Source organism: Zootoca vivipara, chromosome 10, assembly GCF_965207765.1.
Source record: "Zootoca vivipara chromosome 10, rZooViv2.hap1.1, whole genome shotgun sequence".
NCBI classification, from domain to species: domain Eukaryota; kingdom Metazoa; phylum Chordata; class Lepidosauria; order Squamata; family Lacertidae; genus Zootoca; species Zootoca vivipara.
The window spans coordinates 55,156,503-55,180,772 of record NC_142593.1 but is presented as its reverse complement, the minus strand read 5'-3'; the positions used below and the strand labels follow the sequence as shown (position 1 = coordinate 55,180,772).

The 24,270-nt window shown below is 45.2% G+C and overlaps 1 protein-coding gene and 1 long non-coding RNA gene across 4 annotated transcripts in view; both read left to right on the top strand.

The window, feature by feature from the left end:
- The window catches only part of SETBP1 (SET binding protein 1), a 261,035-nt gene that overhangs the window by 181,383 nt on the left and 55,382 nt on the right, over window positions 1-24,270 (top strand). The window lies entirely within an intron of this gene.
- LOC148684481 (uncharacterized) lies at window positions 2-22,519 on the top strand. The gene is made up of 2 exons (XR_015946129.1): window positions 2-13,292; window positions 13,426-22,519. It is a non-coding gene; the product is annotated as an uncharacterized LOC148684481 (long non-coding RNA).

Below are 24,270 nucleotides of genomic sequence, written 5' to 3'. Positions count from 1 at the left end.
TCTGAAAATATATATTTCTCTCTGTGCCGTTTTTATGTGTTTATTTTCCTTGCAGCTGGGTGTTTTGATGCTTGTTATTTGATGTTTATTTATGGCATTTGTATACTGCTGTTCTGCCAATGCCCTCAGGGTGGTTGATTATTTAAAATAATGGTTTAGAGCCATCTAGACACATCACAGAAGGGGCAAAGGGAAGAAGATTATAAGCTGGTACCTACTCTCTTTGGATGGTGTTATTGCTGTTGCTATAAAATGAAGCAACATGATGCCCATGTGAAACAGTCATTGCAGGAGACAGTTCTGGGAGCGGAGGAACCAATGGCAGCTGATGTTAGCCATCTGATGGAGAGTCCATGCTTGAACATGATGATTCTCCAGTGGGCAGGGTACTCTTAAACAGCATAGTGAGCTCACTCCAAGAGACTGTTTTAATGTGCAGCTAAACAAGAAGGATTGTTTGGCACATGATCTACATGCAGAAAGCCCCGAGTTCAATACCTGGCACTTCCAGGCGCGCTGCCCCCAGTGACGTGGTGCATGTTCTGGGGACGGGGCGCGCCGTGCACAGTGATGTGCCACACATTTTGGGGGTGGGGTGCGCCGTGCGCAGTGATGGGGCACACATTTTGGGGAGGAGAGCGCTGCGCGCAGGGGTGGGGTGCACGTTTTGGGGGCGGGGCGGGCAGCGGTGATGGCGCTCCTGGGATCACGTCGCTCGGGGCACACCGCCCCCACCGCTCCTATCTTCCTATGCCCCTGCTTCCAGGTGACAGGTGCAGGGAAAGGCCCTCTACCTGAAACCTCAGAGAACAACTGGCAGTCAGAGTAGGAGTACAGAGCTAGTTGACTCAGTTTAAGACAGCTTCATCTGCTCATCTGCAGCTTCATAAATCAATCTGTGATTTCAGAGTCAGGTCCAGGCAAGTCAGGATAGTTCCCTATGTGTCTTCTCCAGTCCCCCTGTTGGTTGTTCTGTTGCATGTAAAACACTCAAGCAGACAAAGAGGGGATGAGCATACTAAGCACTTTCACCCTCTGGTTTGAGGAGGACAAGGATCTGAAAAGAGGCCTCTCCTCTACTTGTGGGCATGAAGCTCTGTGCAGTTTAGAACTCGGATTACACAGCCAGTCGCACACGCCATCTTCCTTTCCCCAGAAAGCAACAATGGCTCCAGGGGCACTCTGGGGAAAGGACAATGTTGTGTAGAGCACACACCCAACAGAATGCAAAAAGAAAAAATAGAATATGTTGGAGGCCAACAGCAGCCCATGTCAGGGGCTGATGCCGTCTTTGTTTCAGACCACCACTCTGTCCCAACTCTCTTCTCTGGTAGTCACTGTCTCCCCAAGCTTTCTGGCCCTGTGTTTGGTCCCCGAAGCCCAGCCCTCACAGAGCCACTGCTCTCACATAAACAGGTTTGTGGGTAAAGAGACAACACATGCCACCGTTTATTTATTACTATTTATTCATAAAAATGTCTATTCATTGATGTATCATAACAAAGCCGTTTCCGACAATATGTATATATAATTAAAAACATGTAAAAGTTTAAAATCAGGGAGAACCATGTAACGATTATGGAATGTTGTTTTCTTAATTCCCTGCATAACCCTAGCGGTCAAGAAAACACAAAAAGGTGGTCAGTAGATGCTTACAAGTTCCCCATCCCTGGTCTAAGTCTTGGGATGCCTGGATTCATGTGTTTTGTCAGGCAAATTACCTTAAAAGTGAAGGTTTAAGGAGCCAGTTCATGTAATTGAGAAATATGCTTTGAGGTAGGTTGGGCTAAGTGTTTGGGAGTAGTTGTGTGGTGGTTTCTCTACTTGCTGCCCAAATTGTTCAACTTGGGGAGACATTTTTATTGGCCACCTCCAAGAAGCCTTGTGTCAGCCAAGCGAAACTCCAGACCTCTTTGATTCATGCTGCGACCATAAGATCACTTAGGTTGCAAGTAATCTCTTATTACAGTGGTACCTCGGTTTATGAACACAATTGGTTCCGGAAGTCTGTTGATAAACTGAAGCGTTCATAAACTGAAGCAAACTTTCCCATTGAAAGTAATGGAAAGTGGATTAATCTGTTCCAGACGGTCTGCAGAGTACTCAACCTGAAGCGTACTTAACCCGAAGCATGGGTGTAATTGGTTCCGGAAGTCTGTTCATGAACTGAAGCGTTCATAAACTGAAGCGAACTTTCCCATTGAAAGTAATGGAAAGTGAATTAATCCGTTCCAGATGGGTCCGCGGCGTTCGTAAACCGAAAATTCATAAACCGAGGTGTTCATATACCGAGGTTCCACTGTACTATTATTGTTGGGTTACAGGGAAATGTGTTTTTTGTCTTGAGCTGAAACTTATGTGATTCCCTTCGGCTTTGGGAGCCTTTAAATTTCCACCGCTGCTGAGAAAACGCCTTCAACAGAGCTTGTATCTTACACCCCTAATGCAATGGCCATATTCTCTATCTCCACTATAGGAGACAGTATTTGTGGGGAAGAATGCAGGTGGGGAGAATGCTGTTGTGCTCAGGATCTGCTTGCAGGCTTCCCATATGCATGGGCCACTATGAAAGTAAGATGCTGGACTAGATGGGCCTTTGCACTGATCCAGCATAAGAAGATAAGAAGAGCCTGCTGGATCATGCCAATGGCCCATCTAGTCCAGCATCCTGCTCTCATTGTGGCCAACCTAGTGCCTGAGGGAATCCAGGGAGCCGAACATGAGCACAATAGTCCTCTCCCCGCTCATGGTTTCCAGAAAATGAAATCCGGAAGCATTTCTGCCACCAATTGTGGAGACAGAGCATAGCATCGTGGCTAGTAGCCATTAATAGCCCTCTCCTCCATGAATTTGTCTAATCCTCTTTTAAAGACATCCCAGTCCAGACGTGGAACGAGTTCCGTAGTTTGACTGTCCGCTGCATGAAGAAGTATTGTCTTTTATCTGTCCTAAATCTTCCAACATTCAACTTCCTTGGACTTCTAGTGTCATGAGAGAGGGAGAAAAAACTTATACAAGATGAAAAGATGGAAGTTGGAAGCATTGGGGGGAACTGCAACTGATAAATGGGGCCATGCTTCTGAATTCTTAGCAAGATACCAAATGCTGCAGACACCTATGTGCGGACGCGGTCCAGAGTGTTCTCCACCTCTCCCTCCTAACTAGATTTTCCGCCAGTGCCTCGTTCAGGCCTAGCCCTTTTTGCTAGGCCGGAGAGAAAAGGGGAGCCTCTGTTGTGGTTGCCTAGCTACGGCTGCATGTCAAGTGCTGGTCCAGGCCACAGAGCAGTTATCAGTTGCCCTGGTCTCAGTTATCAAGAGACAAATAGAAACGAAAGAGTAAAATCCTCTTCCTGTCTTGAAATAATCCCATTTGGCCTTCACAGGTAACCGTGATGTCTCTAGGCCAAGGTTTCGATCCCTTAAAGCCTATTCACACATTTGCACGTACTTGGGAACAGTTCTCCGAGTACAAAATAATTAGGATTACTAGGTGTGTGTTTGGATGTCAGCCTTTTCCCTGCAAAATATATAGAAGGAAGGTTTTTTTTAAAAAAAAACAGGCTTATTAAAACCAATTCAGGATCCAGGATTGATGTACTTTGTATTTACAGTGGTACCTCGGTTTAAGTACACAAATGGTTCTGGAGGTCTGTACTTAACTTGAAGTGTACTTAACCTGAAGCGAACTTTCCCATTGAAAGTAATGGAAAGTGGATTAATCCATTCCAGATGGGTCCGCGGAGTACTTAACTTGATGCGTACTTAACCTGAAGTGAACTTTCCCATTGAACGTAATGGAAAGTGGATTAATCCGTTCCAGACGGGTCCGCGGAGTACTTAACTTGAAGCGTACTTAACCTGAAGCGAACTTTGCCATTGAAAGTAATGGAAAGTGGATTAATCCGTTCCAGACAGTCCATGGAGTACTTAAACTGAAGCGTACTTAACCTGAAGCGAACTTTCCCATTGAAAGTAATGGAAAGTGGATTAATCCGTTCCAGACGGGTCCGCGGAGTACTTAACTTGAAGCGTACTTAACCTGAAGCGAACTTTCCCATTGAACGTAATGGAAAGTGGATTAATCCGTTCCAGACTGAAAGTACTCAAACCGAAGCGTACTTAAACCGAGGTATGACTGTATAAGCAACAAACCGCATCTATGAAAATAATAGCTAATACTGGGTCACATGGCCAGGACCTGTTCCACCACCTCCCAGTTTCTCGTGGTGAAGAAAAATAGTTTGGCAAAACCTCCAGCCGAATCCTAAGACAAAAATAAAAATAAAATGGCATGGCAAATCTACCATTAGGTGGCTTTCCCTCATTGTTTATTAACAATGAAAATGCCTTGCCAGTGCTCCTCCATGTGGTGACATTTGGCATTTATGACTGCAGTCCTCTGTCATCTCCACAAAGTAGCAAATCGCACGTCCCACTTCACGGACGTCTATTCAGAGAAAATGGTCACCACTCAAAAACGTCACTTAAGGGTCTGTGAAGAATGTGTGCAAGTATTGTGCCTTAAAGGAGAGAATCTCTGAAAGCAAGGGAACCAGAAAAATTGCAAAGATTCTTCAGAGGGTGTAAAAATACAACAGTTACTCATGAACGGGAAAAGAGCTCTTTGCTTGAGCTCTAACTAGACTGGGTTTGCTGTTCCAGCTTCTTTAAAAAAAAACTTTGTGTTTATTTTCATGTCTGCAAATATGTGGGGCTCTCCATGATCCAATCCATCAAACTGCAGATTATGAGCTTGGTTTGTTCATTGTCAAAAGTATTATTTGGATGGAAAAGTCATCAGCGTTTAGCTAACCAGAGCCATACTTTGTACTATACAAGGAGGAAAAGAAAAATACATTAAAGCTAAAACGAGCTCTGCCAGGAAAATCAGGAGCCAAGAGCACTCATTAAACTCTATGATTGTCTGCTTATGATTGTCTGAGCCTTTGACGCAACATTTTCTTCGGACTCCTGTACTTAAACAAGAATTGCCGCCAGTGTTTCTGTAGAATTGCCTGTAGTTGGGATGGTTTCACACATTACGCAGCAGCAACTCCTGGTTTACCCATCACATGTACACTCGACAAGAACTACTCCCTCACATATGTACATCCCACATTATTATTATGAACAGATTGAGGTTCAATCTTGACAAGACAGAAGTACTGTTTTGGGGGACAGGGGGCGGGCAGGTGTTGGGGACTCCCTGGTCCTGAATGGGTTAACTGTGCCCCTGAAGGACCAGGTGCGCAGCCTGGGAGTCATTTTGGACTCTCAGCTGTCCATGGCGGCGCAGGTCAATTCTGTGTCCGGGGCAGCTGTCTATCAGCTCCATCTGGTACATAGGCTGAGACCCTACCTGCCCGCAGACTGTCTTGCATGCTCTGGTTATCTCCCGCTTGGATTACTGCAATGTGCTCTACGTGGGGCTACCTTTAAAGGTGACCCAGAAACTGCAATTAATCCAGAATGTGGCAGCTAGACTGGTGACTGGGAGTAGCCACCGGGACCACATAACACTAGTCCTGAGAGCTCTACATTGGCTCCCAGTACATTTCCAAGCACAATTCAAAGTGTTGGTGTTGACCTTTAAAGCCCTAAACGGCCTCGGTCCAGTATACCTGAAGGAGCATCTCCACCCCCATCATTCGACCCAGACACTGAGATCCAGCGCCGAGGGCCTTCTGGCGGTTCCCTCCTTGCGAGAAGTGAGGTTACAGGGAGCAAGGCAGAGGGCCTTCTCGGTAATGGCACCCGCCCTGTGGAACGCCCTTCCAACATATGTCAAGGAAATAAGCAGCTATCCTATTTTTAAAAGACATCTGAAGGCAGCCCTCTTTAGGGAAGTTCATAATATTTAATGCTGTACTGTTTTAATGTTGTTGTTGTTGTTGTTGTTGTTGTTGTTATACTGCCCTTCATCAAAAGATCCCAGAGCAGTTCACAAGATAAAAACACAAATGAATGGTTAAAACAGAAACAACAAAACAATACCCTCTCCCCCAAAACACCAGAGGCTGTAGAATATTAATCACTCAAACGCCTAGTTCTGGGGTCCCCAAACTAAGTCCTGCAGGCCGCATACGGCCCGAAGGCCTCCTTTATCTGGCCCGCGACGCCCCCGCCGCCCGCTGCCGCCACCCGCTCTTACCAGCGCAGCGGCGCGCTTCTGGGTCAGGGAAAAGGCGCCGAAAATATTTGTGCGCATGTGTATGGGCCTCTCCCGACCCGGAAGTGCACCGGAAATAACGTTTGCGTGCACATGCGCACAGACGATTTTTGCCTCTTTTTTCCAACCCAGAAGCGTGCCACCGCAACAGTAAGAGTGTGTGTGCATGCGCACGGGCGCGCACTACCCCGCCCTCCGGCCCGAAGCCGGGTATGTTTGGGGACCCCTGGCCTAGTTGAAGAGGAACATTTTTGCCTGGCATCTAAAGATATACAAGGAAGGCACCAGGCGAACCTCCCTGGGGAGAGTGTTTCATAAACAGGGAGCCAGTGCAGAAAAGGCCCGTTCTCATGTTGCCACGCTCCGGACCTCAGATGACAAGGGGTCTACTGCAGGTATCAATGTACATGCATAGAGCTCCTCAACACTAAGGGAGCTTTAGTGTTGAGAGCGAGTGTGGTGTAGTGGTTAAGAGCAGTGGACTCATAATCTGGTGAACCGGGTTCGATTCCCTGCTCTTCCACATGCAGCTGCTGGGTGACCTTAGGCTAGTCACACTTCTCTGAAGTCTCTCAGCCTCACTCACCTCACAGAGTGTTTGTTGTGGGGGAAGAAGGGAAAGGAGATTGTTAGCTGCTTTGAGACTCCTTAGGGTAGTGATAAAGCGGGATATCAAATCCAAACTCTTCCTCTTCTTCCTCTTTACTGTCAGGGATTCCTTCACTGTGATTACGGGGGGGTGGTGGACTAGATGACTCTTTGGGTCCTGCCTAACTCTATAATTTTCTGCTTCAGTGAAAAGCATTATGAACTCTGCATTACAGCTGTCTTCTTCCTCCTCCTTCTTTGCCACGTCCCCTTTCTTTTCCAGCAGCAACAAATCTGACTTCCTTGCACGTGAATTAATGCTAATTGCAGAAGTCCAGGTCGCCGGCAGCGAGGCAGTGCTAGAAAGGGCAATCCAGTTTGGAGGCAGAGGTGTGGGTTGATAATGAGTTAAGAGAGCTCTTTTCTTCTAGGTGAGCGGTCTAAAACCTGCTGTGTGATAACAGTGATATGGAACACAGTGTTGACATCACTATGACATGGCAGACAGATCCAGTGGAGGTAACAGGCTAGCCTCTCAGCTAGGGATGGACAAGAGATTCAATTAAGTTCACATATACAGGTGAACCTACCCAGGAGCAGAATGGCGAATTGGGAACATGACCCCCTGGCACTGGCGCTGTGCCTCTCTTTACTTGTGTTGCCTGGCAGCACCCACAAAGTACCTGTGGTCCATTGAATTCCAGTGAGATCTTGCAAGATCCCACCAAAGTCTCACAAGATCTCATGCACTCTGCGAGATCTTGCAAAGTTTTGGCAAGACTTACAAAATATCGCCGGAAATTGGTGTGGGAATTACCTGGGGTGCTTCTCTGCTGGAGACAGAGGCGAGCGTTGCCTCTTGGGCTTCTATTACTTGAGACAAGTGCCTCACTTTGCCTTATCTGTGGGCTGGGCTTGAATCTACTTCTCACCTGTACTGCTAATCTGTTAGGAAAGCCTACAACAGGGAAAGTTTTGTTCCTCATCCCCAATAAAAGGGTAAAATATCACCTGCCATGGAACTACCTGAGATTACCCCTTCCTTGAGTCCAATATCCAAGTGTCAACTTAGATGATCAGGAGGAGTGCAGACAGGTGAGCTGTTGGGCCACCTCCTACAGTTAAGTTCAAGGTCAAGTTTAAGACACTATAACGCAAGGCAGATGAACGTACTATATCAAATGCAATGAGGAATAAAACGGAATTAAGCAGAAATCAATGCAAACTGAATGTGAGGGAGTAAACCAGAATTAAACATAAATCAATATAGAAAAACTTAATTAAAACCTGGCACTTGTCCTTACAGATGGCATGATTAAAAAGTCCAGCTCAACCAATTATTTACCTAGGTGTAAATTTCCATCTTTTAATTGGTAGGCAATTATTAACCATAATGAAACATGCAGAATAAAACCATTGCTCATTGAATTGATCAAGCTTCTGCAGTAGTATATTTTTACAAATTTGGGTTAGTGCTGTTGAGAAGGTAGGAACTTTCCCCAAACTCCTGATACACTGTTTAAAAATCAAGAAATCTATTATTTGATACACTGAGCAATGGATGCCATTTTTGAACAGATCAGCAAGGTATTTTATCTCCAGTTGTCATAGCCAGAAACTCACCTACATAAAAGAAATTTATGGTGCTCACAATTCTGGAGAGTTGACAACACCTGGGCATCTTGGAGAACTTCTCCAAATCCTGATTATTTGGGCAGGTTTTAAGATGTGAGCTTTTACAAAACACATATATCATTCAGGTGTACCTGTCAGGGAGTCGTGATTGGCTGTAGGCCCATTTAGAGGGTGGCAAAATTAGGTGTGATTCTGAGTAAGGAGTGTTAAATCTCTCCCACTGAGACCGATAGAACTTTAAAGTGCTTATCGGCAGCTGGGTGGTGCCCATAATTCCGTTTTATCTGCGCTCTGCGGCTCAGCTTCATGCAGACAAATGGGTGGGGCAGTTTAGGAAATACACTGGTGGAATTCAGCAGGACCCAAACCTTCCAACCATTGTGATTAACTCAATATGCTTCATGTTGTGCATGGAGAGCTTTCTGCACATTTCTATATTAAGCCCTGTGCCTCCATGTTCAGTGCACACATAACGAATGTGCAACAGGTCAAATCGAAATGCGATATTCCCACTGCAGTTCACAGAAATTGCTAATTGCTCCCTGGTGTCAGTACCACTTACAACAGGTGCTCCTCTCAAGACCTTGGAACCGTTATCTCTCTGCAAGCTTTCATCCCTCTCTTTTCTTCTACTGTTTGGTGGTAATTTGAGCCAGGCAGCTCCAGTTCACGGAAAGCCATATTGGGGAGAATGCTTCCATCGCCTTTATACCCCACTCAATGTTGGCACTGACTCCATTGCTTTAGCAGCGGGCTTCTTCCACCCACTAACAAAATCCGAGGGTATTCCAGATCACCCCCAAAAGGAAATGCAGATTGGTTGGGAAGTTCCTCTGAATCTGGTGCTCAATTCAGCCAGCTTTTTAAAAAAGAAGCGGGGGGGGGAACCTTAAGGTTCTCCGCGGGGCATACCAGGAGAGGCGGTCCCGTAGGTATGAGGGTCCCAAGCCACATAGGGCTTTAAAGGTCAAAACCAGCACCTTAAATCTGATCCTGTACTCCACCAGGAGCCAGTGCAGCTGGTAAAGCACTGGATGAATGTGGTCCCGCGGCAGGGACCTCGTAAGGAGCCTCGCCGTGGCATTCTGCACCCGCTGGAGTTTCTAGGTCAGCTTCAGGGGCAGCCCTGCGTAAAGCGAGTTACATGGAGCCTTTAAGCTGTACAGCTCTACATTTTGACCCCTAATAATGTACCATACGGTGTGATAAAGAAGTGAAAATGTGTGAAGAGGTACATTTGTGAGAGCCGAGATTGGCTGCAGTTACTTCTTGGGTGTCCCCTTGGTGGCAATCCTTGCTGATGCTATGCGACTTGTGAAATTGCCCTTGGCCATTCCATGGCATTAGCCCTCAGCACATTGCAATAAGAGCTTGCATAATGTAGCATTGATGCAGCCTGTCTGGTTGACGCACCCCAGTGTGTGAATGCCCTGCTTTCTCCCAGCTAGCAAATCCACACAAGACCTTTTTGCAGCAGTGTTGTTGGCATGCAGTTAGCAAAGAGGCTTGTTTTAAATCATTGCTGTGGGTCAAACCTTTTTCCCTTGCAAAGGAGAACTTTCCTAACCTTCTACCTCTTGTGCTCGACAAAGGGATTTCACAGGGAATATAAAATTCACCAGAAGGATCATTGCTGTGTTAGTTTTATATATATAAATAGCCTGAAGAAAGCACCAGTTTTGCCCTTTTAGTAGCTAGAAAATGCATCAAATCCATTACACATAGCCTAATATTTTACCTTTGAAGACAAAATTGCAGCCTGTGTTTTCTGTCCAGGAGGATGTTATAGATTCTCCCTCCACCCCCACCTTCCGAGCATGCTTCCAAGGGAGTTTTAAAACAGCTTCATTTCATCCAAACAGCATTGTTTACTTGATGAATATCGCACTCCTACCAGAAAATGGTCCATAGGATTATCTTCCTTCTCGAAAGGCCTTGAAAGATAAAGCCTTAAACAGGAGCAACTGTTTGCGAAAGGGGGCTTGCTTATGTATTGCTTTCATATACAAAGGAAAAGAACAGCAAACAAATGAGCAGCTGCACAGAAGATGCTCATGACCTGTTAAGAGCATGTTCTCTGTATGTTCTTCACAATTTGCTTTGATGTTCATTGCAGTATCTGTCCTGTGGAAGCCCACACCCATTTAGGGACAGCATGGCCTCACCCTGTGACTGTGTGCTAGGGCCAGCGACAGAGGCCATAATCATCAGGCCTCTGCTCAGGTCTAATACCTGGAGACTCCTTCCCCATCCACTGCCGCCAGTTCACCTCTCTGAGCAAGGAAGCAGTGAGAGAATCAAGGAAGCATTAAGCTTTGCACACCTTGCCCTCTCTTCAAAGAGGTGTTGGAGTTTGGGCCCAGAATGGGCAGTAGCCATAGTGACAAATAGTTCACAAGAATTTATAATATCACTAGCCGGCCCTGCCACGCGTTGCTGTGGCTCGGTCTGTTAAATAGAACCTCAGAGTCCCCCTGTTTTACGTGTGTTATGTTTACACAGGCACATCCCTGTGGCTCCCCCCACCCTGTCCCGACCCATGACCTATCCCACCCCTCCTCCCCCCATCCCCCACCCAGGCAAGCCTCCACCTCCACTCTGCCTAGTCTGGAAAGCAGCCTAGTCTGCAAAGGCAAGTTGAGATGCTGTGGAGAGGGAATCTTTCCTAGGTGCAGTACCAGTGTAGCCGTCACTAGAGGGCTCTGGTTTGCAACCTCTCCTGTGCTCCCAGCATGCACTTTCATATGATTTGTGAGTTCTGAAACACGGGGTTTGGGGTTTTTACCCGGCGTAGGTGACACATCTGTCTTAGCAAACTTTATAAGAGCCTTCGGACATTCGCATGTGATGTTGTGTCAAAATTTCACCTCAGTCGGTCAAGCAGGTTTTGGTGAAAAGTGGAGACACACCCACATGCCCTTTTTACATTTATATATATATATATAGATTAAAGTATCGTAGAATTGTAGAGTTGGAAGTGACCCCCAAGGGTCAACTAGTCCAACCCCTTGCAATGTAGGAATCTCAACGAAAGCATCAATGGCCATCCAACCTCTGCTTGAAAACTTCCAAGGAAGGAGAGCTCATCACTTCCCAAGGGAATCTCTTCTACAGTCGAACAGCTCTTACTTTCATAAAGTTATTCCTGATGTTTAATCAGAATCTCCTGTCTTTTAAATGGAAGCTGTTAGTTCGGGTCCTACCCTCCAGAGCAGGAGAAAGCAAGTTTGCACCCTCTTCCATGTGACAGCCCTTTAGATATTTGTAGATGGCTATCATATCTCTTCTCAAACTCCATTTTTTTCCAGGCTAAACATCACCCAACTTCCTCAACCATTCCTCATACGGCTTTGGTTTCCAATTACAATTGTGATTCTAACTGGATTACAATTGTGATTATTTATCTTAGTTATGAATTGCTTCTCAAAACTGTTTCACTGTTTTTGTTAGCATCTGTGTGCCTCAAGAGACTATACAGTGTGTCTCCGATAAGTGAAATCAAACTGCTGGAGAATCACACCGCCTGCTGTGGCTGCAGAGACTGGTAACTCCATAGCCTTTTCTTCTCCCAAAGGTGTTCCACAAGGCAATGGGTAAATTTCACAAAACGTATAAAAGAATTGCATATATAAAAACTATTCAAAATAATAGCTCATTAAAATAATTTCAAATCCAGTACAAATATGGACTGGGATAAGAAATATCCATTGAGAAGGTTTGTTGAAAGAGGAAAATCTTCAACAGATGTCAAAAGGACAGTAAAATAAGGCATCTGTCTGATATATCCCTGGAGTTTCAAAGAGTGTGTGCCACCACACCAAAGTAGCAATCAGTTTGGTATCTAGGGGATGAAGCAAAGTTTTAGGTACAGTTAGCAAAAGGTCCTTATTAGATCAGACTCTTGGGGGCTTATAAAATACATACATGAGAGGACAGCTATGAAGGGAAAGATTGAAAGACTGTAATCAGTACTTTTTGGTGAAAAATGAGATGTTGGCACTCATACCCTTGGGGATAATTTTTTGACACTGTCTTCCTGATTCCCCTACATTTCAACCCAAGTTTGTTGCTTTGAGAGCCAACCTAAAATTATCTTTTATAAAACATATTCACATAACTGAAAGCTGAAAGGAAACCAGGACAAGCTGTCCTTTGGGGGAATTTTGATTTTTCTGGCCATTTTGTTTGTTTATATATAAAAAATAATGTTCAGTGATGTCTAGGCTCCAGGAATGCATCTCCTCATCCAACCCGCAAGCATCTGGCAGAATGCTAACACTACACAGAATGTTCTTTTTAGCCTTCCCCCCTCCCGCTTCCAAAAGGTATAAATCACAGTGTTTAGTTTTTGCAAATTGAAGTATAGGCTTTGTGCTGTATGCCTGGCACTAGTTCTTCTGGCCAAAGGTTTGACGCTCCTTCCAAAGAAATATGGACGATCAGCTTGCCACTGTCTGGCTTTGAACACATTTACAAAACCTCAGGCTTTAAGCCCCCAAAGGGAAACATAGACAGCTTATTGAGTTCCCTTTGGCTGTTTTGTTGTTGTGCATTTTCTAACTCTTCTGATTCTGCATGAGAGAGAGAGAGAGAGAGAGAGAGAGACAGACAGACAGACAGACAGACAGACAGACAGACAGACAGACAGAGGGAGAGAGATTTGGTGCTGGGCTCTACCTTCCTTATATGGCCTAACTATTCATCTTCTCTCCAGATTCTATTGCTCTCGTTCTTTGAAAATGTCTTATTTAAACATCTTTGGGCATCCCAGAATATGTTTTGACATGCCACAGCCACTCTGGGTGACTTCCAACATATATAAAAACATAATAAAACATTACACATTAAAAGACTTTGCTATACAGAGCTGTCTTCAGGTGTTTTCTAAAAGTCAAAGAGTTGATTATCTCAGTGTTTCCCAACCTTGTGCCTCCAGATGTTTTGGGACTACAACTCCCATCATCCCTAGCTAGCAAGACCAGTGGTCAGGAATGATGGGAATTGTAGTCCGAAAACATCTGGAGGCACAAGGTTGGGAAACACTGGATTATCTACTTGGCATCTAGTGGAAGGGCATTCCAGAGGACGGGCACCACTTCCGAGGAGGCCCTCTGCCTGGTTCCCTGCAACCTCACTTCTCAGAGTGAGAGAACTGCCAGAAGGCCCTCGGAGCTGGACGATGGGGGTGGAGACACTCCTTCAGATATACATATTATATCCTATTTGGTTTTAAAAATAGGTGCCTCTAGATCAGGCATCCCCAAACTGCGGCCCTCCAGATGTTTTGGCCTACAACTCCCATGATCCCTAGCTAACAGGAACAGTGGTCAGGGATGATGGGAATTGTAGTACAAAACATCTGGAGGGCCGAAGTTTGGGGATGCCTGCTCTAGATCCATGAATTGGGGGGGGGGTGTACCTGATGCTCTTAATACACAGTTGGTTCACAAATCCCATCATCTCTGACCATGTTCATGCTAGCTGGGGCTAATATGACCTCAATCAATAAACATCTGGTTCCCCACCACTGCACTGTTGTCTTCAAGTTTTCTGCAACCAGAATCCAAATTTAACCCCAGCGTGCAAAGTATGAATGAATCGGTCACTGACCAGAGTGAGCCTGCAAGGTAGAAGCTTTCTATGTTCTTACGTTCCTGGTGTAACATCCTTTTGATGGGGCAGAACACCAGGCTTCAGAGCGGGCAGAGAAAGGTCCTTTTGCTAAGCGGTTATAATGTTTCCAATGACACTGAAATGAGAAAAGAGTTAAGAGGGATTGTGGCTGATTTGGGGGTGGAGGTAACTTTGTTAGAATTGGGGGGGGGGGGTGCGCTTCCTTGGAGGTTTTAAAGCAGAGGTTGGAAGGCCATTTGTCCTGGATGCTTTAGTTGAGATTCCTGCCTTGGACTAGATGACCTTCCAACTCCACAACCCTATGATTCCATTGCAGAAAAGCTGCAAAGGTGTTGATGTTTATTGCCAGTAATTTGCAATCCCTGACAGCCTAGGATTGCATCTCCACTAGGAATGGGCTTCACTCAGAGTGGCTAGATAGTGTGATGGTTTAATTGCTTCCAGTAAATGGTCCTCGGTTGACTGGGATCACTTGGAGGAGAGGAATGCAGAGCAGCAGGAGGGGAACTGCAGCAAAGATCAGCGAGCGGCCAAGAAATATAGTATTAAGACATTTGGTTTGAAGAGTGTGTGTGTCTCCCTTCCTGAAATTACTAGCAAAAGAAAGCAAACCATCCATGTACTGAATATTTTGCTTAGGGTGCTGTAATTCCAGAACCACCAATCCCGCTAAAATGGCGAGATTTCAAGGTTTGATCTGGAAAGCCTGGCTGGTCCTTTTTTTTCCCACCATGACATTTTATATGGGCCAGAAATTGCTGCAAAACTTTGGGCTTCGAGCCACTTGGCAAACCTTTTTACTGCACTGCAATAGTAGGGATGTTAACAGAGAAGATGTTGCCTTGATATTAAACGCTTTAGCTGGTGAGGAAGAGACAAGGGACATGGCTGTGACTATTACAAATAGGAGTAGCATTCCATTAATGTGCCTTTAGTGCAATTAGGCCGTGAGTGTACCACAGGAAAGAACTGTGATTATTGGGGAAGCCAGTGGAAGGTGCTCAGAGCCTATGGGATAGAGCAGGTTATATATCAAGTGAATTAATGAGCAAAAAAGAAGAAGAAGTCTTTGCCCCAGAGAGCATACAATCTAAACTTTAGCCCTGCACGGTACCACAAAAGGAGGGAAGAGAAGAGATGGGTTAATAAGGGGAGGGCAAGCCCAATTCATTTTTCAAAGGAGATAATGCCCTCCATGTAGATTCTGCAGTAGAACCTGAATCTTACTTTAATAGTGGCAGTGGGGCAGTCTCTTCTAACACACCTCAGGACAGTGAGCTGCTACCTCACTCTGCCTAATAGTAGAGCCGGCCCTGGATATACAAGGGTAACAAGGGATGAAACTGAACAAAGAAATTGGTTGTACATAAGTTTTCTCTCACTCGGAGATAAGGATTTAAGTGTTGATAGGTTCCCAGAAGCTGTGAGGTTTGTGAAGTGCTTTTAAGCAATGGCATAGCCAGGGAGCCCCCCCGGGGACAGCTGCCCTGGGTGCAAAATAATTAGGAGTGCAAAATTTCAACACCCAGTGCTGCCTCAGTGCAGCTGCACACTTCTGTTGCTGGGTTCCATTGAAAACAGCTTACCCACATGAACCAGGAAGTAGCCTCTCCAGACAACGGAATGACTCTTCTTTTCTTATCTCTGTGGCTGTGAACTCCTGGGTGACACAACCCACACTACACCACTGCTTTTAAGAAAGAGCATGAGATTATAGAATAATACAATTTCAGACTTAGGAGGGGCTGAAAGGGTCATCTAGTCCCCCCCTGCAATGCGTGGGGTCAAACCCACGACCCTGAGATTAAGAGTAAATAAGAATAGAAATGTATTATAAATCATTTCCACAGTCATCAAATGTGTGTGTCATTCTCACTTCATTTATCGCTTCATCTGATGCCTATCAGATGTTTTGGTCCACAGCAGCCCTGCTCGCTGAGGCTCATGGGAGTTGTAGTCCAAAAGATATCTGGAGGGCACTGGGTTGGTGAAGCCTGCAGCAGGTCTTGGCATTCACTGATTTCCAGATCCCTCGCATGTGTTTGATCCCTAGAGCCAGGGCCGGCTCTAGAGGTAGGTTGGGTGGCGCAGGGCGCCGGGTTGGCAGGGGGCGCTGTGTGACGGAGCCGCGCGGAAACCATGCTGCGCCCACCCACCAGCCGCGGGAAGAAACGGGGTGGGGGCGACGGAGCAATCTGCGCACCACGGCACCAGGGCGCTTGACCTGCTTAAGACGGCCCTGCCTAGAGCAACAGAACTGGGTCTGCAGCAGTAGAAAAGAGCCCTGCCTGGGCAAGATTTTGGAGAACTGCCATCAGCTTAAGCGAACAAAACTGAGGCAGATGGATCAGTGCCCATCAAACTCAGTATAAGGCAGTTCCTTATATTTTGGTTAGCAGGTCAGGTGGAGGGGTGGGCATGAACAGTCTCCTGGAGACCTGTTGACAATACAAGACGACCCACTGGTCTTTTTCATCTCCTTGCAACCTGGGTTTCCCACATCTAAACCCTACATGCTAAGCTCAACCGCTCTGGCACGAAATAACAAGTTTCTACTTTGTTTCCAGGGGCTGTGTGGGTGTTTCGGAGCTGGCTGTCTCCCTGCCTTATTAATCGCTTCCATCCTCACTTCGCTAACCAGCCTTCCCCGTAGATCTTGAATGGATTTTCTTATTAAATAAGAAAGTAATGGATTACTCAAGTGAGCCAGCCGGCGCTTAGGTTTCCCCCTTCTGGGCTGCAGCGTGGTGCCAAGTCCCTGTCTGGCATCCCCTCTCGACATTCCGCAGATGGCATTGATGCACAAGCGTTGCCGGTTGTGGAACTCGTAAAATCAGCCTGGTGGGTGCAAGGCCTTTTAGTCTAAGCAGTTCCAATTAAAAGCCATTTTGCCCAAGGGAAGCTTCGCGGCAGCCATGGTTCCTTGGTGGAGGGCAGGGAAAGGAAGTGGAGGCTGGAAGATAGATCTCCAGCCAGATGCTTAATGTCATCTAGAGTAATGATGGCAAGGAGATTCCAAGCAAGGCTCCCCTACCCACAGCTTTCCTGAAGTATCTTTGCTGCAGCAAAATTGGCATTTATTACCGCCCTCATATTAATTGGCCCTTTTTACCCCAGGGCAGCCGAACGCTGTGGAAAACCCCATTTAACGCATTTGTGCGAATGAAGTTTGTGAATGGATGAGAGGAGGGGAAATCAAAGCCAGCTTAGAGAAACCCAGTGATAAAATCAGATGACATGGTTTTGCCAGAACTCCCATAAACTTTTCTCAGCAGTCTAAACATAGTGATGAATGCAGGCAAAATGCCCCCCCCCCCAATACTCTGTGTCTATCGCTCCTGCCAGCTTTCACTGCTGGAGAGGGGGCTGGACTGGGGTGGGAATAATAATAATAATAATAATAATAATAATAATAATAATAATACCCCGCCCATCTGGCTGGGTTTCCCCAGCCACTCTGGGTGGTTTCCAGCAAAATATTTATATATAATAATTCATCAAATATTAAAAGCTTCCCTCAACAGGGCTGCCTTCAGATGTCTTCTAAAAGTTAAATAGTTGCTTATTTCTTTGACATCTGGTGGGAGGGCATTCTTGAACATCAGAGCCCACACAGTGGTCATGGATATCGGTATTCATCCTTGTGAATTATACCAGATTCAACAATTCCACGCTTTTTAGCAAGGCTGTAACCCTGAAAGTGAATTTGTTAGAGGGAAGAAGTCACCAGGTAAAATCAGAAAGTGCATTTATTTCTGCTGATTTACTTTGCTGTCCTTGATGAACTTTCAAAAAACAATCCCAGACACAAATCTGAAAGTGTGAATTCGATGGTTCAAGGAAAAATAATTTGATATATACAAATTTGACGAATGAAGAAGTAATCTAATCGGGTACCTGGCCCAAAGTCTGGAACTTAACCCCATTCCTGACCCTCCACTCCTAACAAGTTAATTTGTGGACTCACAAACTACAAATTTGCAAATGAATGTCTTTTAATGGGCTAATTAGCACCGGTTATAGAATACTGTTCAGATTTTTAAAATGTATTTATTAAATTTGTATATTGCCCTTCATCTGAAGATCACGGTGTGGTTCACAACATAAAAATACAAAACGAGAACACAAAAAATAGCAGAATGAAAGCAAGCAAATAACTCCCCCTCCCTCAAGCACATTTGAAAGTCCACAGAATCTTAATCAGCCCAAGCTTGGTTATAGAGAATTGTTTTCGCCTGGCCCCCAAAGATATGTAATGAAGGAGCCAGGTAAGCCTCCTTGGGGAGAGCATTCCACATATGGGGAGCCACCACAGAAAAGGCCCATTCTTACGTTGCCTATCATGGAGAAGGCACACGAAGAAGAGCCTTAGATGATGATCGCAGGGTCTGGGTTGGTTCATATGGGGAGAGGCGGTCCTTGAGGTATTGCAGTCCTGAGCCATCTTAAGTCTTTATAGGTCAAAAACAGCACTTTGAATTGGGCCCAGAAGCTACTTGGCAGCCAGTGCAGTCAGGCCAGGATTGGCGTTATATGCTCAAACCGTCTTGCCGAATTCTGCACCAGCTGAAGTTTCAGAAATATAAGCAAGCACTGGTTATAGAATACAGCTCACATTGGGTTGTTTTTTTTTTGCTTTTTAAAGACAGCTCTTGTCGTTTCGGTTAGAAAACTCAGTAAGATTACAAATCTTTGTGTGGAATGTTTCACTTCTCCAGACGTTAGAAGAGAAAGATAGGTTGGTCTGAGAGAAAGGGGCCTTGGAAACAGTTTTGCACTGTGTGTTTACAATACCGGAACATCCTGTATTCCCCACCTTGCTGTGTTTTCCAAAGAAAACCAGCAGAGTTGGCTAGAGAGAGAAAATCCTGAACCTGCCCCCAGCCAGTTCTGCTTCAGCACCAGCTGCCATTCCTAGCAGGTATACTACTTTTTCACAAAATGTGTATCAAAATCACTTTCTTATTTAAATAGCACAGACCACTTGTATACAATGAGTTGTATTCAAGTAACTTTAACTCAGAGTAGACACTTTGTAATTACAGTGGTACCTTGTTTTATAAACACAATTTGTTCCGAAAGTCTGTACTTAACCTGAAGCGTACTTAACCTAAAGCGAACTTTCCCATTGAAAATAATGGAAAGTGGATTAATCCGTTCCAGACGGTCCGTGGAGTACTTAAACTGAAGTGTACTTAACCTGAAGCAAACTTTCCCATTGAAAGTAATGGAAAGTGGATTGATCTGTTCCAGACGGGTCCGCGGAGTACTCAACCTGAAGCGTACTTAAGCCGAGGTATGAGTGTAATTGGTTCCGGAAGTCCATTCTTAACCTGAAGCGTACTTACCTGAAGCGAACTTTCCCATTGAAAGTAATGGAAACTGGATTAATCGGTTCCAGACGGGTCCGCGGAGTACTTAAACTGAAAACACTCAAACCGAGGCGTACTGAAACCGAAGCATGACTGTAATGGCAATGACTAACTTAAGCCCATTATTTCCAATGGGTTTACTCGTGAGTTAAAGTTACTTGAATACAACTCATAACCCAATGTATATACCTCGGTTTACGAACACCACGATTTACGAATTTTCGTTTTACAAACGCTGCAGACCCATCTGGAACGGATTAATTCACTTTCCATTACTTTCAATGGGAAAGTTCGCTTCAGTTTATGAACGCTTCAGTTTATGAACAGACTTCCGGAACCAATTACACCCATGCTTCGGGTTAAGTACGCTTCAGGTTGAGTACTCCGCGGACCCGTCTGGAATGGATTAAACCACTTTCCATTACTTTCAATGGGAAAGTTCGCTTCAGTTTATGAACACTTCAGTTTAAGTACTCCACGGACCGTCTGGAACAGATTAATCCACTTTCCATTACTTTCAATGGGAAAGTTCGCTTCAGTTTATGAACGCTTCAGTTTATGAACAGACTTCCAGAACCAATTGTGTTAATAAACCGAGGTACCACTGTAACTACAGTGAACAATGGTGGGTGGTCCATGATGCTGGGTTTCGGTGGAGAGTGGAATCTGCTTTGCCAAACCCTGATGTGTCTTTTCCAATTTACTCGTTTTGTGCAAGTCACACACACACACACACACACACACACACACACACACAAGATTTGTACTGGATACCTCCCTGTTTTTCTGGAGCAGGTCCAAAGGTTGATGGAAAACAGCGCTATCTGGTCCAGATCAGAAAATGCTTTTGTCCTGTGCTTCTGGTTCAGATTCCAGCAGCGAGATTCTCCTCCCCAACCATATCTACGATAAATGCATTTTTTTAAACTTCCAGACAGCCCTAATATACTTGAAACATGGTTGTTAATAATGGCTTAAATTCATCATATAATTAAACATGCTTTAGTCTCCCTGAAATTGTTGAGGGTTAAATGTTAATTATGGACATTATTAATGAATAGTGTTTCCCTTAATGCTGAGGCAAGCAACACATTCAAGGTGGAACGGGAGGTGGTGGACTCGCCTTTCTTGGAGGTTTTAAACAGAGGTTGGATTGCCATTATCATGGATGCTTTGTTATTCCTGCATTGCAGGGGGTTGGACTAAATGACCCTTGAGGTCCCTTTCAACTCTATAATTCTATTATTCTATGATAAATCTAGACCATCACAAATGTAGATCTGGAACTGCTCTTAATAGGCTTTCATCAGACATTTCTTATTAAACTAACTGACCGTCAGATCCAAATAGATAGCTAATCCCTGCCTGGATAGCTCAGTTGATTAGAGCATGGCACTAATAGCACCAAGGTTGCAGGTTCTATCCCCGTATGGGACAGCTGCATATTCCTGAATTGCAGAGGGTTGGACTAGATGATCCTCAGGATCCCTTCCAAGTCCACAATTCTATGAATGAAGCTCTATGAACTAGTAATAAAGAATGTGACATGATCCTACAGTGAGTCACACTTTTATTTGAAAGACGCACAATAAACTAAGAGTAATGTGAACTTTGCCCTGGCTTCCAAAAGCAAATTAAAGACCTCATGTGTAGCTTGTTTTTATGTTTCAGGTTAAACTTCTATTTTAATATCATGGACAGGGATAGAATTCTCCATGTTTCTGGTACACCTTTCATAGAATTATAAAATTGATTAATTGGCACGGACCCTGAGCGTTCTCTAGTCCAACCCCCTGCAATGCAGGAATCTCAACTAAAGCATCCATGAAAAATGGCCACCCAAATTTTGCTTAACAACCTCCAAGGAAGGACAGTCCAGCACCTTCCAAGGGAATCCGTTCTACTGTTAAACAGCTCTTACTTTCAGGGAGTTCTTCTTCCTGATGTTTAGTCGGAATCTCCTTTCTTGTAACTTGAAGCCATTGGTTTGGGTCCTAGCCTCTGGAGCAGGAGAAGACAAGCTTGAGATAGCCCCTGAGTTATTTGAAAGTGGCTATCATATCTCTTTCCCAGGCAAAACATACTCAATTCCCCCAACCGTTCCTCATAAGGCTTGGTTTCCACACCCTTGATCATCTTGGTCACCCTTCTCTGCTTACATTCTAGCTTGTCAATATCCTTCTTAAATTGTGGTGCCCAGACTAAATGAGACTTTGGCCTGATCCAGTATGTTTCTGGCTTGATCCCTATGTTCTTAGGGATGGGATGCAATTTCTGAAAAGTGGGGATGCTTCTATGATTCTCCCCTATCTGTCAGCTTTAGCAACAGCCCAAATGATCTGGTGAGTAGAGAATTGCTTCCTGGCCTGGAGGGGTCCTAGAATTGAGAACCAAGAAGAGGAAAGGTCCGGGATTTTCTTACCCTATATCTGCCGCAGTCTCCGCTCAACCAAGGCAGTCAGCATTTTGGTGATAACCTCGTAAAGCTTCCCTGCTTGAAGGTGCCGTTATTGTCAGCGAGATGAAATATAAAACACCTTTATATTGTGCAAGCTGCAGATTTTATTGACCAAAGTGTCAGCAGCAGAAATACCGGAAGTCTCTATGCTTGTTGTGAGATAAATAAACAGGGCCTATCTTTGTAGATCCTTCAGTTTATTCAATTTGTTTAGATACAAGCTGACTGCAAGCATTGATTCCAGGCAGTAGTGGATATGGATTTTGTAGGCAGGGACGCTTTGGGACTAATGGATGGGTGTGGAATTGTGTACGCAGCTCTGGCTCACCTGCGGGAAGCCTAACAATGGCCTCGTTCACGTAACCCCTTTGTTGTGGGCTAGGACCACTTTTGTAAAAGCCTCCCCAGGTCGAGGTGGGGTGCCTGTGTCCCTCTGGAACTCGCTAGACCCCAGCTCCCATCATCCTTGACCGTTGGCCAAGGTGGGTGGGGCTGATGGGAGTTGGAGTGAAATGGCATTGGGAAGGAAACAGCTTCTCTGCTTCAGGTACACCTTTCACGGTTATGAAGCCAGACATCAGACCTAGCAAAATGAAGGCATGTTCAGTTGGAGAAGTAAGTGCATTAAAAAAAAAAACATGATCACGTCGGTTCTGGAAAATCATAGACTCGTAGAAATGGCCAAGTGTTGGGTTGGGTAGGACTGTTTGGGACGTTGTGCTTTGGGGCCAGGTTGGTGATTATTTTCAGCTCTGTTTGCGTGTTAAGCCTGTACCATGGAAATAAGTTGCTAAGTTCCATTTATTTATTTATTAGATTTATATACAGTGGAACATTGGTTCTTGAACGGCTTACTTGACAAACAAATCGGCTCCCTAACGCCAAAAACCCGGAAGTAAGTGTTCCGGTTTTCGAACGTTATTCAGAAGCCAAACATCTGATGCGGTTGTCAGCTCTTGTTTCTGGGGCGCCTGAGCCAATCGGGAACCATGCCTTGGTTTTTGAACGTTTCAGAAGTCGGATTACGTTTGAGAACCAAGGCACCACTGTACCCCCTTTCATCATAAGATCTCAGGGCAGTTCACAGAAAAAAATACAGGTTAAAAACACGTTAATAAGTTACTTGTTACTAATAAGTTACTAATAGGCTGTAGGATATTAATCTACCAAAGGCCTGGTTGAAGAGGAACATTTTTGCCTGAAAATATATAATGAAGGTGCCAGGTGAGCCTGCCTGGGGACAGCATCCCACAAATAGGGAGCCACTACAGAGAAGGCCTGTTCTTGTGTTGCCCTCCGCCCACCACATAGAGGAGGCAATCTGAGAAGGGCCTCAGATGATGAATGCAGAGTTTGGGACAGTTTAAGTTCTTGGGATTTATCAGGCAAAGGTAGAACCTGACAAACCGCTGAGTTTAGTTGCATGTGTCAGATAGAAGACTGTAGTTGGTCCATCTGCATTGCTAGTTTCGGCGTCAACCAGCACCAGCAGATAACAGACTTGGGTGCAAGCCTGGGAGAAAACCCCCATTAGACGCAAGAGGATTTCCTTGTAAAATCTGGTGTCCAATGTGGATTCGTGTAATGAGCCTTCCTGAATGAGCTGCCTCTGATTGCTGGTACGTGGAGTCTTTTGCTCTGCCTTCTTCAACCTCCAGTTGTTTTGACTACAGCTCCCACCAGCCTCAGTCAGTGTGTGGGAATTGCAGCAGAAACATCTGGAGAGGATCAGGTTGATGAAGGTTGCTTTAGCTGTTGCAAAACATTTTCGCTGGTCCTGGAGAGGAAGGATGGGACAGAACCATTTGGAGGGTTGTGCTGTTCGCAGAGTCGCACTCAAGTTAAACAGCAGCCACATACGCTGTGGGATATGTAGTTCCTGAACCCACAGAGACAAAAGAAAAATAGTCAATAATGACTTCAAGATGTCTGCAACTTGACAAACCCTTAGCAATCGATTTGTGGGTTTGTTTCTTTGATTGCTTCACACATATTTTTTTTTAGCTCCGCATGAGGCTTACTGGTGGAGAGAGTCTTCTTCACCCTCTACAGGATCATTGGGAGATACAGTTGTACCTCGGGTTACAAACACCTTGGGTTACGAACTCCGCAAACCTGGAAGTATTTTCGCTGCACATGTGTTCTGCACATGCGCAAAAGCGGCGTGCGCGGGTCCGCAAAGCGCGGAAATAAAGGAAATTGCGCTTTGCGCATGCGCAAAATGGCGCTTCGGGTCACGACCATTTCGGGTTTTGAACTGCGTCCTGGAATGGATCGTGTTCGTAACCCGAGGTACCACTGTATTCTGATTGGTTTGGATCCTGCTATGAAATAGACAATGGGCACCATCAGACCCCTCTCTGCTTGAGGCAGGCTCAATTCGTTGGGTAAGGGAGGGTTTTGAACCTCACA